Source organism: Cyprinodon tularosa, unplaced genomic scaffold, assembly GCF_016077235.1.
Source record: "Cyprinodon tularosa strain WSP-4 unplaced genomic scaffold, ASM1607723v1 ctg112, whole genome shotgun sequence".
NCBI lineage: Eukaryota > Metazoa > Chordata > Actinopteri > Cyprinodontiformes > Cyprinodontidae > Cyprinodon > Cyprinodon tularosa.
This window is the reverse complement of record NW_024037916.1, coordinates 1,422,963-1,436,729: the sequence shown is the minus strand read 5'-3', so window position 1 is coordinate 1,436,729 and position 13,767 is coordinate 1,422,963.

The following is a 13,767-nucleotide window of genomic DNA, read 5'->3' as shown; positions in this document are numbered from 1 at the left end:
ATGTGTTATTTCTGTAAACCTTTAACCAGAGTTTATCCTGTATTAACCAGTTATTCCTAGATGCTCTGAAACATTCCCTATTACCTTCTTTATCAGTTTGTTCCCTAAGAAGCTGGACCCAAAAATCTATGGCAGGAGAGATTTCACTGTACTGAGACATAGAGAAGGCCTGACACATCCATCAAACAGAGGAACCAAAAATTCCTCAAGGAATCCAGTCTCTACAGCATTACTATGGTATTCTAGCCCAGTCTATACCCCACTTCTATTCCCACCTCTTCTCCATGATATAAATAATGTTTGACATATTTCTTTTTTCTCCTTGGACCTATTGCAGTCTTATATTTTAGGTTTACATATATATATTTTTCAGATTAGATGATTTTCCTGACACCATACCAATAGTTATTTGTAAACACCTGTCTACTGTAGAATCCCTGTATTTCTGTTGATAAAAACATAAACATAAAGTCTGTGATGTGCAGATGGAGCGCATTGCCCTGTAGAGCAATTAGGCTGCTGACCACCTGGACAGACCCACAACCTATCAGTCTCACAAACTGGTATTTTCATCAGGTCCAAGACAACATGATGGCCTACAATTCTATCCTATGGAGTTTCAGCAATAAATCAGACCGAATTGCAGTAAGTAATCTTGAGCAATCAAACAACACTTAGTTTGGATGACGGTGGGATTGATGAAGTAGGTTCATTACGGCATCTTGGACTTTAACCTAATGATGATTGACAAATTGCAGTTTATCTAGAAAGGTGATTGTTTACTTAATTTTTACTAAAGATCGATAGGAGTCTCTCAAGTACTTTCATTACATGTCATTTTAGAGCAACAAGTCTATAGTCAGTTAAAACATATGGATGTGATCTCCTGGGTATTGGAACAAATCAACATGTCTGTATTTGTCTTCTCTTTGGATGAGGTTAAGATGGATGGAGCTTTTTGTCTGCTCCTTTAGTGTTATTTGCCATTAAATCCCTCTGTTACAAATGTTCTTTGTTGCTCTGTGTCTTCTAGATGTTTTGGTAAGCTTTTCTTTTATTTTTGTCACACCTCTTTATCTTTAAACATATTTGTATTCCTTTTGAGGTGTTGTGTTTCAGATTTGGATGTTGTTTCTTTGCTTCTGTGGTTATTTTGAGGCACATCAAAACTACTTTTTAAACACAAATGTTCGTATTTATGTTTATCCCCTCTTCTGCACAGCTTTTGTTTGTTTCTTCTTGGTGTTTATCCTGTTCTCTAGTCTCTTTAGAGTTTTTTTTTGTATGCTTTCCAGAACAACCTCCCATGTGAATATTATTATATTATTATTATTATAGACAAACAGACTAGTTGGGGTTTATAGTCTATATTTAGGTTAAACTTTACAAGATATTCTGAAAGTTTTGAAATTTACCTAGAACATGACAAAACATTACAAGAAATTCTGACACCTCTAACCTTCCTTTAATATCAAATAAAAAGGTTTGGTGTCATGCAGTAGACCACTAGCATGTGAAAGGTAAGATAGGATGACCCCAAGTCAGGAAAAGCGGCTATTTTTAAGACAGCTCTCTGAGCTGTCTGAATGGTTGTACTGTGCACTACAGACCTAAGCTTTCTCAGAAAAAACCCGGCATGCCAAGCGCTTACAAGCTCCATGCAGCTTCTTATGCACTGTGGCACATTCAAAGAGCCTCTGGAGGCCATGCTCTCAGCCTGCCTGCTGGATCCATTACATTCATAAGATGATAGGGGGTCTGAGTGTATTTGGCTTGGCAGCACAACGTTTGCGCCCTGCCATGTTCACTGATGAAATGTGTCAGTTTGTTACAGGCTCCGTCACACACCTCCGCCAGAATCCTGGATGGTGGCAGATTAAGTGAGCTGAGCTTTGCAGGAGCTGGGATTTGTCCTTTTTTACAGCTCGCCATCTTTGAGGGTCAAGGTTTGTAAATGCCATTAATTAGCAAGACGGAAATATGCACATGAGACATTAGTAAGAGTCTGGAACTTCTTTGTAAAATCAAAGCCCTTTACCGGAAGATTATGTTATTACCTGCAATTACAGGCAAGTTTAATCACCTCACAGTTATCCTTTTGATGGGTTTTTAATTTCCTACAATCCTTCTCTAACGATACAGTAAGTTATAATGAGCATGAGCCTAAAGCATGGATAAGAGGAGATGAAGATCACATCATCCTATCCTTGTCTGTGGTATAAAAATAAAATATTGTGTAAATAATCCAGTTATGCAAATGTATTAATTTATCTTATCTTTATGGTGAGGTTGCTCATGCTAGTCATTTATTTTAATACCTGGTGCCAGGTACATGTCATTCCCAGTAAAGATGTTAAAATGCCTTTAAGTAACTCTAGCTTCTATTGTAGATAGAATTATCTCTGTCTGAGTGATAAAAAAAAAAATAATAATTTTAGCATATTCATTAAATGAGTAAAAGATCTTTGGATATAATTGCTTTTAGAAAAATATGACATTTAATAAAATGTAACCTTTGCCTAACACCAAGGGTTTCATTTTCTATAGAATTTCAAAAAGTTAAAGGGATCTACAGTACGACCTTCATCTTTCATAACCTCTTTAGATAGATCCATTAATTCACTCTTTTTCTTAGCTTCTCCAAAAGGATTTCTGTTGGATTTAAGTCAGGGGACTTTATAGCATCAGAGATCCTCCACCATACTTAACATGGGCATGAGGTGCTTTTCCACAAATGTATTCGTTTCCAGTCAGGCTGTGTTTGTTTTCAAAATGGCTGATGTTAGCTTCAACTAACCAAAGCCCAAGGTTACGATTGAAGAAACAGATGGGAAAATAAATCCTGACCAAGAAAAATATCAACCAAAAAATTGGTTAATTAAAAAGCAAAAACATATTTTACAAAGGGAAATTTGTGAAACCTTTGATAAATATTTTGCAGTTATAAAGGCTTGTAGATGTATATAGATAATTTGGATTGTTTCATACATATAGGTCGACATGAAATAAACTGACAACAGACAAATGTTTGTGTTTCTAATTTTAAAACAGCATATTTTTGGCTCCTTTTGCTAGAAGTTTGGACATCAATGCCTTACACATTTACATGCATAATTTCAAGGGACAACATACTTTTTTTCTGTGTGCAGCTCAATAATGACAGTTGAAATGTAAATAATGTAGTTTTAATTAAGTCCCTCAACAATTTAATCCTCCCAATAAATGTTTAATTGATTAAAATTAAACTAATTGTTGGGGATACCAAAAATTTGGGTCCAGTGCACTTTTAACATTGGTACTTACTATAGCAAATCTCTTATCATGCTGCAATGATATATATGTGCTGAAGTAGTGTCCCCATTCTATTTTGACTTTTCTAAAAAGTCCAACTGGCAAAGCAGTAACCCCTGGCTGGATTTCAGATCTAGTGTTCAGAATAGAAGGAGTGAAACCAAAAACTTGGGTTCTTTTCTCTCAACCAGCAGGACCAATGTGAGTTGAAGGAGTGAAAGGGCAATGCTTCCTCTGGCTCATTACCACCACTGAGGTGCCCTTCAGTATCAGCTCTCAGAGGACCGAGTAAATCTGCAGTCAGTTGTTTCATTGCAGTCAGGGATAAGTCTCAGAGTGTGAGCAGGGCATCACCTGAAAAGGTAAACTGTTCTCTGTAAAACCATCTTTGTTTGACAAAAACTTCTAGCTGCCAAAATAAATGTGTTTTTAGAGAACTGGAAAGGCAGATACAAGACAGATGGGCATGAACAGATTTCAACCCCACATCCCATCAAAACATTTATATTCTTCTTCAGGCTGGCAGGGAAAAAAAATGCTTCATATGAAAAGCATACTAAATTAGTTACTAAAAACTAAAAAGTTCCTCTTCTACTTCTTTTGTAAAATAGAAAAGTACTCTTCTCTTTTTTTTTACAAAAAAATAGGACTTTTACTCAATTATAGCAAAATAACCCTAAAATATCCCCTGCAGGTTGTGCCAGGTTGAACACCTTTATCAAATTAGAAATGAATCTGGTTTTCCTAGTGTTCTAATGGTAAATAAATATTTGTGTGATCTGTTAATACAATTAAAGGCTAAATATGTGATTGTTAACATGCGCAGGATGTGAGCAAACAACACACTAACACAGGGTTCTGGTTTGATCAAAAAATGCAAACATCCCATAATGTCTTTGCTGAGTCAAGCCATGTAAAGCACTCAATGGTAAATGGGGGCAAAAAGCCTTGAAATTAATCCATCTTCAGTTGCAGAAGCATAATCGTGCACTCTTAAAATAATACAACCTTCAATGTGAGTACAGTTGTTTTGAAGGGAGACGAAAATGAATAGTGGCCCAATTACTGCTTCCCCTAAAACCCCCTTTAAAAAATATATAATTTTTTTATTTTAATCTTTGAACTTTTAAATAATAATGTTTGATTTTTAGTCCAAACTGGAGACACTCACGCGCAGAAAGGCTGCAGTAAGAAAAGATTTATAGAGATGAATGAAATAAGTTATTTGGTGCTGAGGCCCCGGCAGAAGACTTTGATGCTGTGAATCGACATTCACTTGGGAGGGAAATCTATGAAAAGGATTAGAGTAACCCGGACACTGGTGGTGGAATTACCCAGAGGTTGAGTGGGACTGAGAATACCCTGAGAGTGACAGAGGAGATGGGAGGGACGCTAGGCCAGAGGAAATATGAAGGGGATATTGAAAGATGATTGGCTTCGGACAAGGTGCTGTCCCAGCACGGTCCCAATTTGCTGGAACTTGAAGTGGAACATCAGCAGGTGGTAAAGGAAAGCCTGATGAGTCTTCCAGATTTAAATTTTGCTTAAGCTTTATTTTATATTGTTCAAAAAGACTGTGGCACAGTATCACATTCCTTTCTGTAATGGTCAATGGAATAAAAGAGGGCTTATATTTATCTTCCCAGTGGCATTGTTAAATTCAGCAGTGAGTGGCCTCTCTATGTCATATATGTGATTTTTCCCATTGTAGTTACGGTCATTTGAGCACATTAAGATTCATGAAAACAAAGGGAGACAGGTATCTTGCCAGCAGACAGTCATGATGCAGTACAAGAAAACATTCCTATCACTGAACATTAAAAGCATATGGACTTTGGTCATTTTTACTGCAGCTTTGACTAGAATGTCATCATACTTTTCTCTAATATACAAGATAAATATGAGGGGGAAAAACACCTAAATTCTAGTGTAAAGTACAATGTAGAATCAGCGATACTATCAACCTGTTTTTTTTTTTTTACTTACATTGCAATTGTAAAAATTCTAGACTGCATGACGATATTACTTCTTTTGAATCCTGGCAAAGTTGAAATAAATGCAAGCTCTGTGGCTTAACTGAGAGATCATTCCGGGCTCTTTTAGAAAGATAATGATCCACAACATATGAACAAATAAGCAACAAATTAGTTCTACAACGAACAAAGTCAACCATTTTCACAGGTTATCTCAGTACTGAATAAAAATCCTATGGAGGCAACCTTTAGAGTAGGAAGCATTAGAGAGAACCAGGGATTCAATTTAACCTGATTTTATAGAGGAGCAGTCATGGTTCCCTTTGTCTATATGCTCCAACATTCTGAAACATTACAGCAGAAGTCTAAGGTATTTAATACTGCCCTATGGATTTTTTTTAAAAGAAAGAAAGAGTTACTTACACACTTTAAGTATTTAAGACAAATTGTGTAAAAGATTAATTAAATAATCTAATGTTTAAATACATTTCAGGATGAAATATACTGCTACAATGAAAGATTCATTGATTTAAGGCCCTTTTTTTTTTTACAAATCTGTTTTTTTTTATTTGTCAAAAAAAAAATAACATCAAATTTCAATCATAGCATAACCAATTCCTTTCTCGTCAATGAAAAAACATGGTTAAAAAAAACGCTTTTATGCTTTAATGTTTTAGAAGTGGGCGCTTATATTTCCTATGATGCCAATTTCTGATTTGAGTTAGTTTTTAAAGCATGAATTCAGTTGTTATCATGTTGATAGGAAATAAAATGTATTAAGTTAATACATGGTAGGATGTTTCCTTGTTTCTATATTCTGCAAGCATAGCTTTTATTTAAAAGTGTGGTTTCAGTATTTTAACACATGAGGGCAGAAGAAGACCATCAGGTTGTCACAGCACCAGCCTCTGACTCATCTTGGTTCACATGTTGAGAGAAAGTGTGCTGGCAGCTTTTCCAAAGTCTCTTGGTGGGATGTCGTTCCTCTGGCGCTAATTAACTTCCTCTGTGTGAACTGCTGCCTCATCTCTTCCTGCTGTTACAAAAACGATTTGAACAAAATGCATTTAGTAAATCTATCAACCTTGCATCGCACACTTCTGTCATCAGTCTTTGTGAGCTGATCCAGGTTTGTGTCAGGACAAAATCCAGTGTCAGAATCCATACTGTGGTGCAAATAATTTAATGTATTTAATCATACCTCATCCAAAAAAGAATCAATAAACATTTTCCTTACTGCATACTAACTTTTCAAAGCCATCAGATGCATTAGCTTGTAAAAACATGTTTCCCACTGTTTATTGCACACTAGTTGGAATCTCTCATTGACAGTTGACCTTTGCTGCATCAGCTCATGGGGTGATCACTGATGTGTGAAAGATTTATGTGAAAGCACTTGTTAACAACTGACCAAAGGATTTTTCTCATAATCAGTAGAATGATTTTCAGAAGAAATAAATATTCAGCCTGAGACAGCAAGCTTTTTGGCAAAGTATATAGATGCTAATTTCAGTTGTAAAACAGAGATGTCTGCTAAATGAGTGATGAACAGCGTTTAAAGCTGCATCAATCTTAATTTCTAATTTAAAGGGGAATATTAAAGTCCCTAACCTGTAAATGTAACAATATTCTAATTAAATACCTTATGTAACACAATAAAAAACATTTAATTTTGAATTAAGCTGTTTAATGATAGTTTGAAATGTGTAAATTGTTTGAAATTCAATATTTTTTATCCATCTATGCATTTTCTGTCACGCTTATCCCTGCTGGGGTAACAAGTGTTTTTGGAGGCCTATCTCCAGCTGTCAATGGGCAAGAGGTGGGGTACACCCTGGACAGGTCGCCAGTCCATCGCAGAGCAACAAAGAGACAAACAACCATTCACACACACACACTCACACCTAAGGAGAATTTAAAAAAGCCATTTAACCCAACAGTCATGTTTAAGACTGTGGGAGGAAGCAGGAGTACCTGGAGAGAACCAACGCCTGCACAGGTAGAACATGCTAACTCCATGCAGAAAGATTTTATTTTGTGGTAACAGAAAAACAGAATCAAGTTCTGATATTAGTGTCAAGATAACAGATGTAGATCTGAGAAAGAAAATACGAAAGAAAGAAAATGAAGAGATTGATTGATTTAGCAATGAGCAGCTAATACCATTGCTTCCAGAAAAAAATATGATAATTGTCAGCCTTTCTATAATAACATTAAAAATGTCTCTGACTGATTGCTTTATCTCCGCGGTCAGATCAAAAACCTCTGTCAGACTTGAGGTAATACAACTGCTTAACAAAGTGAGAAAAAAGGATGATCCAACACAAAGCTATCTTTTTTTATATACTCTATCAACTATCCAATGATGGCAAATATAAAATAAAAACAAAAAAAGAGATTGTATCTTCTATTGAATCTATTGATTCAATAGAAGATACATACCATACAAAAGATACATAAAATAGCATCACACCCCCACCACCTCTAAATCCCTCTGACAAAAAAAAATACATTTTATATGACAAACCACTGTTTAATTTTGTATTAATAATAATCAAGGCATTCTCAACTTCAAACTTAGTAACACTGGGGTTAATAGCACTGGTCAAAAGCTTATTGTATAATGGTTACTTAGCCCACTATTTAACTCAAATGTAAATCCGTTTTTTCCCAGGGAGCCTCTAAGGTTCAGAGTTTTATACCCCCCACATGTGTTCTGATCTTGACTAAACAGATAGAGTCGGTAACATGGTGCATTTCCGGCACAGGGCCCTGGTCCATCTGTGAGGAGCAGCAGGGGTGCCAGAGAAGGTCCCAGATGGAGACCAGTAGAGCCATGTGGCAAGCTGCCACCTCCTTGACAGGGACATGAGCAGGCAGCATGTGAGAGCTTAGTGGGGGAAAAAAAGTATAAATTCGATTGTTATCTTATTTTTTATGTTTTTTATGATAAAACAATAGGGTGACATTTATTTATGGACTCCATAGACATATCTTCTTGGTACTTTATGGCAGATACAAACACACTGCAGTTCCTTTACTTTTGCATCTGAATTTTTTTTTTATTGACATGATAAAACTATTGATAAATCTGTGCCTTCAATCACATCTTTTGACAATCAGTCCATCCATCAACTCATTCTTTATTTGATATATTTTTAACTCAATGATTTTGTTTAAATCCCCATGCCAAAAAGTATTTCTAAATCAATATTTAATTATGTCACTGTTTGATAATCAATGAAGTCAGAATATTTCCTCCTAATTTTGATAACGATATGTTTACAATCCCAATTTATAAAGCTGGAGAAGTTGCAGTTATAACCACAGTATGTACAGAATGGAAACATGCCATTCAGACGTTACACAGTCACCGTACACAAGACATTGACTTAAGCTGCTAAATTAGTTACATTTCTCCATTTTCTAAATCTAAACTATTTTACTTATCAGACTCAGACACTTAAACAGATAAAACGATGAAAATTAGAGAGGTTTTGTGAGATTTATAAAAGAGTGTCCATGATCTATTACTCCAGGTTTCCTGTAGAGAGTCTGCTCTTGCTCATACTGAATTCTCTTTTCCTCAGCTCCTGGCTTAATTCTGCTCAGTTGTTGCTCACTCTCCTGATTTCTTTCTGACCAGTTCCCAATACCTTTTCCTCCTCACTCTACCCTGTATATTGTTGCCTGATTTTTCCCTCTCATTATTAGTTCCTTTATTTTAATGGCTTTATGTATAAACTTTACCTTTTTTTCTCCTTGCTGGTTCCATGTATTGTTCCTTTTGTGCTAATGTGTATACATTTTATTTTGGTTTCTGGCCTACAACTTTATCAAAATATTTCGTTTTTCAAAATAAAACATTCACAGGATGCCAGCTCCTCATTGCTCTGTGAGGTTGCTACTTTATTTCTGAACAGGTAAGTTGGTAAGTAAAATTTTTTTAGTTCTTACTAAAGGTCAGCCGGTACACGGGTATGTTTTAGCATGTCTGTTGAGTTCTTTAGCAGTTAGTATGAAGTGATTTAGATGTGTTTTTTTTTTGTCACCATAAATGCTCCTTAATAACGAATTAAGCTTAAGAAAAAATTCAGTCTGGATGACTTATCGGCTTCATATGGACCACCCTTTGATGTCGTACAAAGCTCCAGCCAATAAATCAGGACGGCACCTCCTCCAAAGCCAATAATTGTAATGATCTGCCCTGATAGCTGACATTCATGTCATTCACCTTCCTAATTCTGCCCAGTTCCTAATTATTACTCATCTTATCCACCTTTTTGTTCTGCTTTATATACAGGTCAGCCCGGCTATCGGGGCCAGATAACTTTTGTTATTCCTGCATGTTTCTTTGTTTGATTTTTGTTTGTTTGTTTCATTAGTTTGAGTTTATTCTAAGGTTCATGTCAGTCCAGTGTCATCAGGCGAGTTTATTCACTAGCCAGCCGTGAGAGCGTTTCAGCATTTCCTTATGTGTTTCTGATTACCTGATTTTGTTCTGCCTCTCTACCACTGAGTCTGCCTGTTGACCCCCGATCTGTTTGCCTGAACTGTCTTTGGACTCTTGCTGGACTCTGCCTGTCTGCATCTGTGCATTTCTGTCAGAGCTCATTGCTTGATGCATGGAACTCTGAACCTGCCTTCATGCTCTGTGGAGTCCTGGAACCCTGGATCTGTTTGTTCCTGTGTGGAAGGTATCCCCTGACTGGACTGAGGACTCCTGGATTCCAGAACTGTTACTGTCTGATCTGTTTCCCTGACCTGGATCAGATTCCTGCCTGCTCACTGGGGTTGCTGCCTCGGGAACACTCTGAGCGGCTCTGTGCCACAGCCCATTTGGCAGTTGATTGGCTGGTTCCTGCCTTCCTCGGAGAGTATGGACTGAACTGTTCACCAGGTAAGTGACTCACTTAGAAAATCATCTCCCGTCAGATGATCATGGCCACTTGCCTGTGTTTCTCCCTCCAGAGTATTAGTGATTTGGAGCAATCAGTGATTGCGCCCAATCAGTGATTGAGCAAAGGTAAATATCTCAGGTACATTTCTGAAATATGTATATATTTTTCAGTATTTCACATTTTTACTATGATGTGATAAAAGTCTCTTACCCTTTGTTTCATAGTATCTTTTTTATTTTTAACCACTCTGTGTAGAAAATGTGGTGTGTGGAGGTTACATCAGTAACATTTCTGGTAGTTTTTCATAATTTAAGTTCACTAAATTTGGAAAAATGTCATCAAACAGGATTTCCTTGCTTTAATAAATAGTCATATAATTTGATTAAGTACTTACATAACAGTATCAACCAGAGACTCTAGACTCAAATTACACCCCTGTGTGAAGTTAGCTTCCTGAAAGTGCTGTGCAGGTTTCCTGTGCTGTGTGGGTTGGATGTATGAGGCTCTTCTGAGGGATGTCTGTGAATTCAATAACGATGTGACTCTTAATACTAAGCCCCTTTGCTTCAGGAACAACACTGAACCCATGCTTCTGGTTTGGAGCGTTTCATCTGCCCACGCTCAGCTGTGAACAGGCTCTCTGCTGGCTCCTTGTTGCTGGATTACCGACAACTTGTGATTATATACATGAAAATAATTTCTCCATTTATCTAAATTGCAATTCATATGTGAGAAACATAATTCTGAATATTTATAGACAGTTATGATTAGGTCTGGTAGGAGGAGGAAGAAAACATGTTTGAAATCCCTGGGCAATGGAAGCAATGGGTTCTTTATATCAGACAGGAATTAAAACAAATTAATTGACATTTTTACAATACAGAAAGAGTTTAAAACATTTTAATAAGAGTTTGGGACTTGACAAATCTACATTAAGAGCAATTATCAACAAATAAAATGTAAGTAAAATGTGTAAAAAGAGCAAATAAGTTAAAAGAGTTTGACCTTTCAAACAGCAGCTGGCACACTAACTACAGTACATTGACGGCTCACTCAGAACGGTCAGTCTCAACAACACATACATGTAAGACACTGCAGGACTCACCCATTTTGGTCTAGTAGTATTTCTGCTCCAACAAAAGAGAATTGGAAAAACAGAGTATTAATCAGTATTAGGGTATTCTATTAAAGGAAAGTCTGGTCATATTCAGAATTCAAACTTGCCATGGAAGAAGATCTCTGGTTCATTTAGATGAGAAGCAGGCCCTCAAAATCACAGATCTCCTATACTTAGCATTAAGTAACAGTTGATTTTCCTCATACAAGTTTTGTTTTATGTCAACTCATTTATATTGTTTGTAGATCTACAGCTACAGTTTATATGCCTGCCTCCATACGGCGTACTTTTACATTTGTGGTTATCGGAGATATTCAGGCTTTTTCTTTGTTAGGTTGTAGCATCAATTGGTGCTTATGGAAATCTGGCAATTTGAAAAGAGCTGCAGTGTTCTTACAGTTACTCTGGAGATTAGTTTTTTCCTTTTTTATATGAGTCCTTTATTGGCCTAGTGAATTGTGGTAAAATAGACAGACACAAAGTTACTGAATCATTCATCCATATAAACTCAATTAAAGAAGAAAAGCTCTTAATTTTTTTTTAGAAACCTTCAACAGTTCATTTTAACATTGGCTAGATATAGTGTCATTTTCAGCACTTTTAGCAACTACAAGCACCATGTGACGTCTTCTCAACCTTTTCCCAACATGTCTGACATGAGGGGTCATGGCTGCCCACCAGCTGACTTACAGTAGCTATTCTTTATTTATCTGTTTCATGAAGGTTGGCGTTTCTTTTCTGCTTTGCAAAACCTCAAAATAGCTGGATTTTCCAGTATATGCTTGCATTCCTATTCTAGGACTCTGTGTGGGATGGTTATACAATGATATTGTGGCTACTGTTGATTCACTAACAGCACCAATAATCTAAACTGTCTAGACTGTCAGTTTTTATGTGCGTTGGTGCTGCAGGGAAGGTTTTTTTGTCAACACAAGAAAACACTTTTTCGTGTTTATCTAAGTCAGCAATTAGGCTAACATTATATAAGGCTCCTTTTTTAGGCTGATTAAACTCATATCATTTGCTTGAGCATAAAAATAATGCATTTACTCTGCATAACCAATGCAATGCAGCAAACTCACAAGTCAGCTTGCATCTAGTTTTTTATATTCCCCTCTCAAAAAAAGATGGCGCATGGAATTCATGGTTCACTGACCTGTTGCTTTGCAGCATGCCTATGCTTATCTTATGTGACAGATGGGAAATTTGGCATTTAGAAAGACACATTCTGTTTTTAATGTATTTCTGTATGTCCTTCCAGTGCACTTCATGGTTTCTGCACTTATTAAAACCTTTTCATTAAAGGGGAACGCCGTTTTTTTTTTTTTTTTTACAACCGCGGTTATATTATTTATATTTATATCTTTTGAAAACAAAGCGGAGTGTGTATGACGTCATCCGCGTGCGCCGGCTGCTGTTCATTTATCCTGTCTGCTGAACTGTTGCTAGTTTTACTCACATGCCTGGAAGATGTCTAGTGCTACTACCACAGATGATCTAGCTCTCAAAATGGAATTGAACGATTAAGATTAGCTAGCCGAATGAATAGAAGGGGTAGAGCGTAGCCGCCTGTGGCCCGGGCTGCCTGTCACAACTCCAGTCTGGCGGGCGGATGACGTCATAATACACACTCCTCTTTGTTTTTAAAAAATATAAATATTAATATTATAAACACGGACGTCTGGGGGACAGTCATTCGCCTACATGTTATGAATGTTGGTGTACCATAAATGATAAATTATGAACACTTTATTTTGTGCCTTCAAGTCGTTTGCCCATAGGAAGATGTTACATGGATATAACCTAATGGAATATCTTCAGAACAGCTCCAAATGACACAAAACTCATATGGGTGAGTAGAACATGGTGTAATAACGTAAAATCAAGGGCCCAATGTAAAAAAAAAAAAAAAACGGTGTTCCCCTTTAACAGGAAAATAAGTGATAAGTATGAATTTTGTTGGGGATCGGAATCCACTTCAACCCCACGAAAAACTTGACATTTGCATTTGCAACAGAGAACAGGAGGCTAGTATGAACTCATTTTAGCAGTGTTGGTGTACCTTTTCTTGACACTTATAATGGAGTTGCAATGCTAATGCCTCTGAGTTTTGTAGCAGAAAAAAAAAGAATTCCCTTTGTTTAATATGATAAAGTAACAATTATATGGAGATGCAAAGCTTAAAAAAGCAAACATTCTACAACATAGATTGACAAGGTAGAAGGCCGAAGGAGAGCTATTTTTACCCCTTACCAGACAATACTAAAGGGAAGACATTATTCTATCCTTATTATAATCTAATTAAACCAGTTACTTACTGAAATAACTATATTTTTCCTTGCAGTGCAGCTTCGGGTTTCAAGTTTCTTAAAGTCATCTTGATTCTTACAGATATAAGAGCTATAAAAAATCTCCCTTCAAAGAGTTCAGTTAGTACCATTTACTTCCCATGAAGAACGATCAGCTTTTTCTATAAACCAATCTG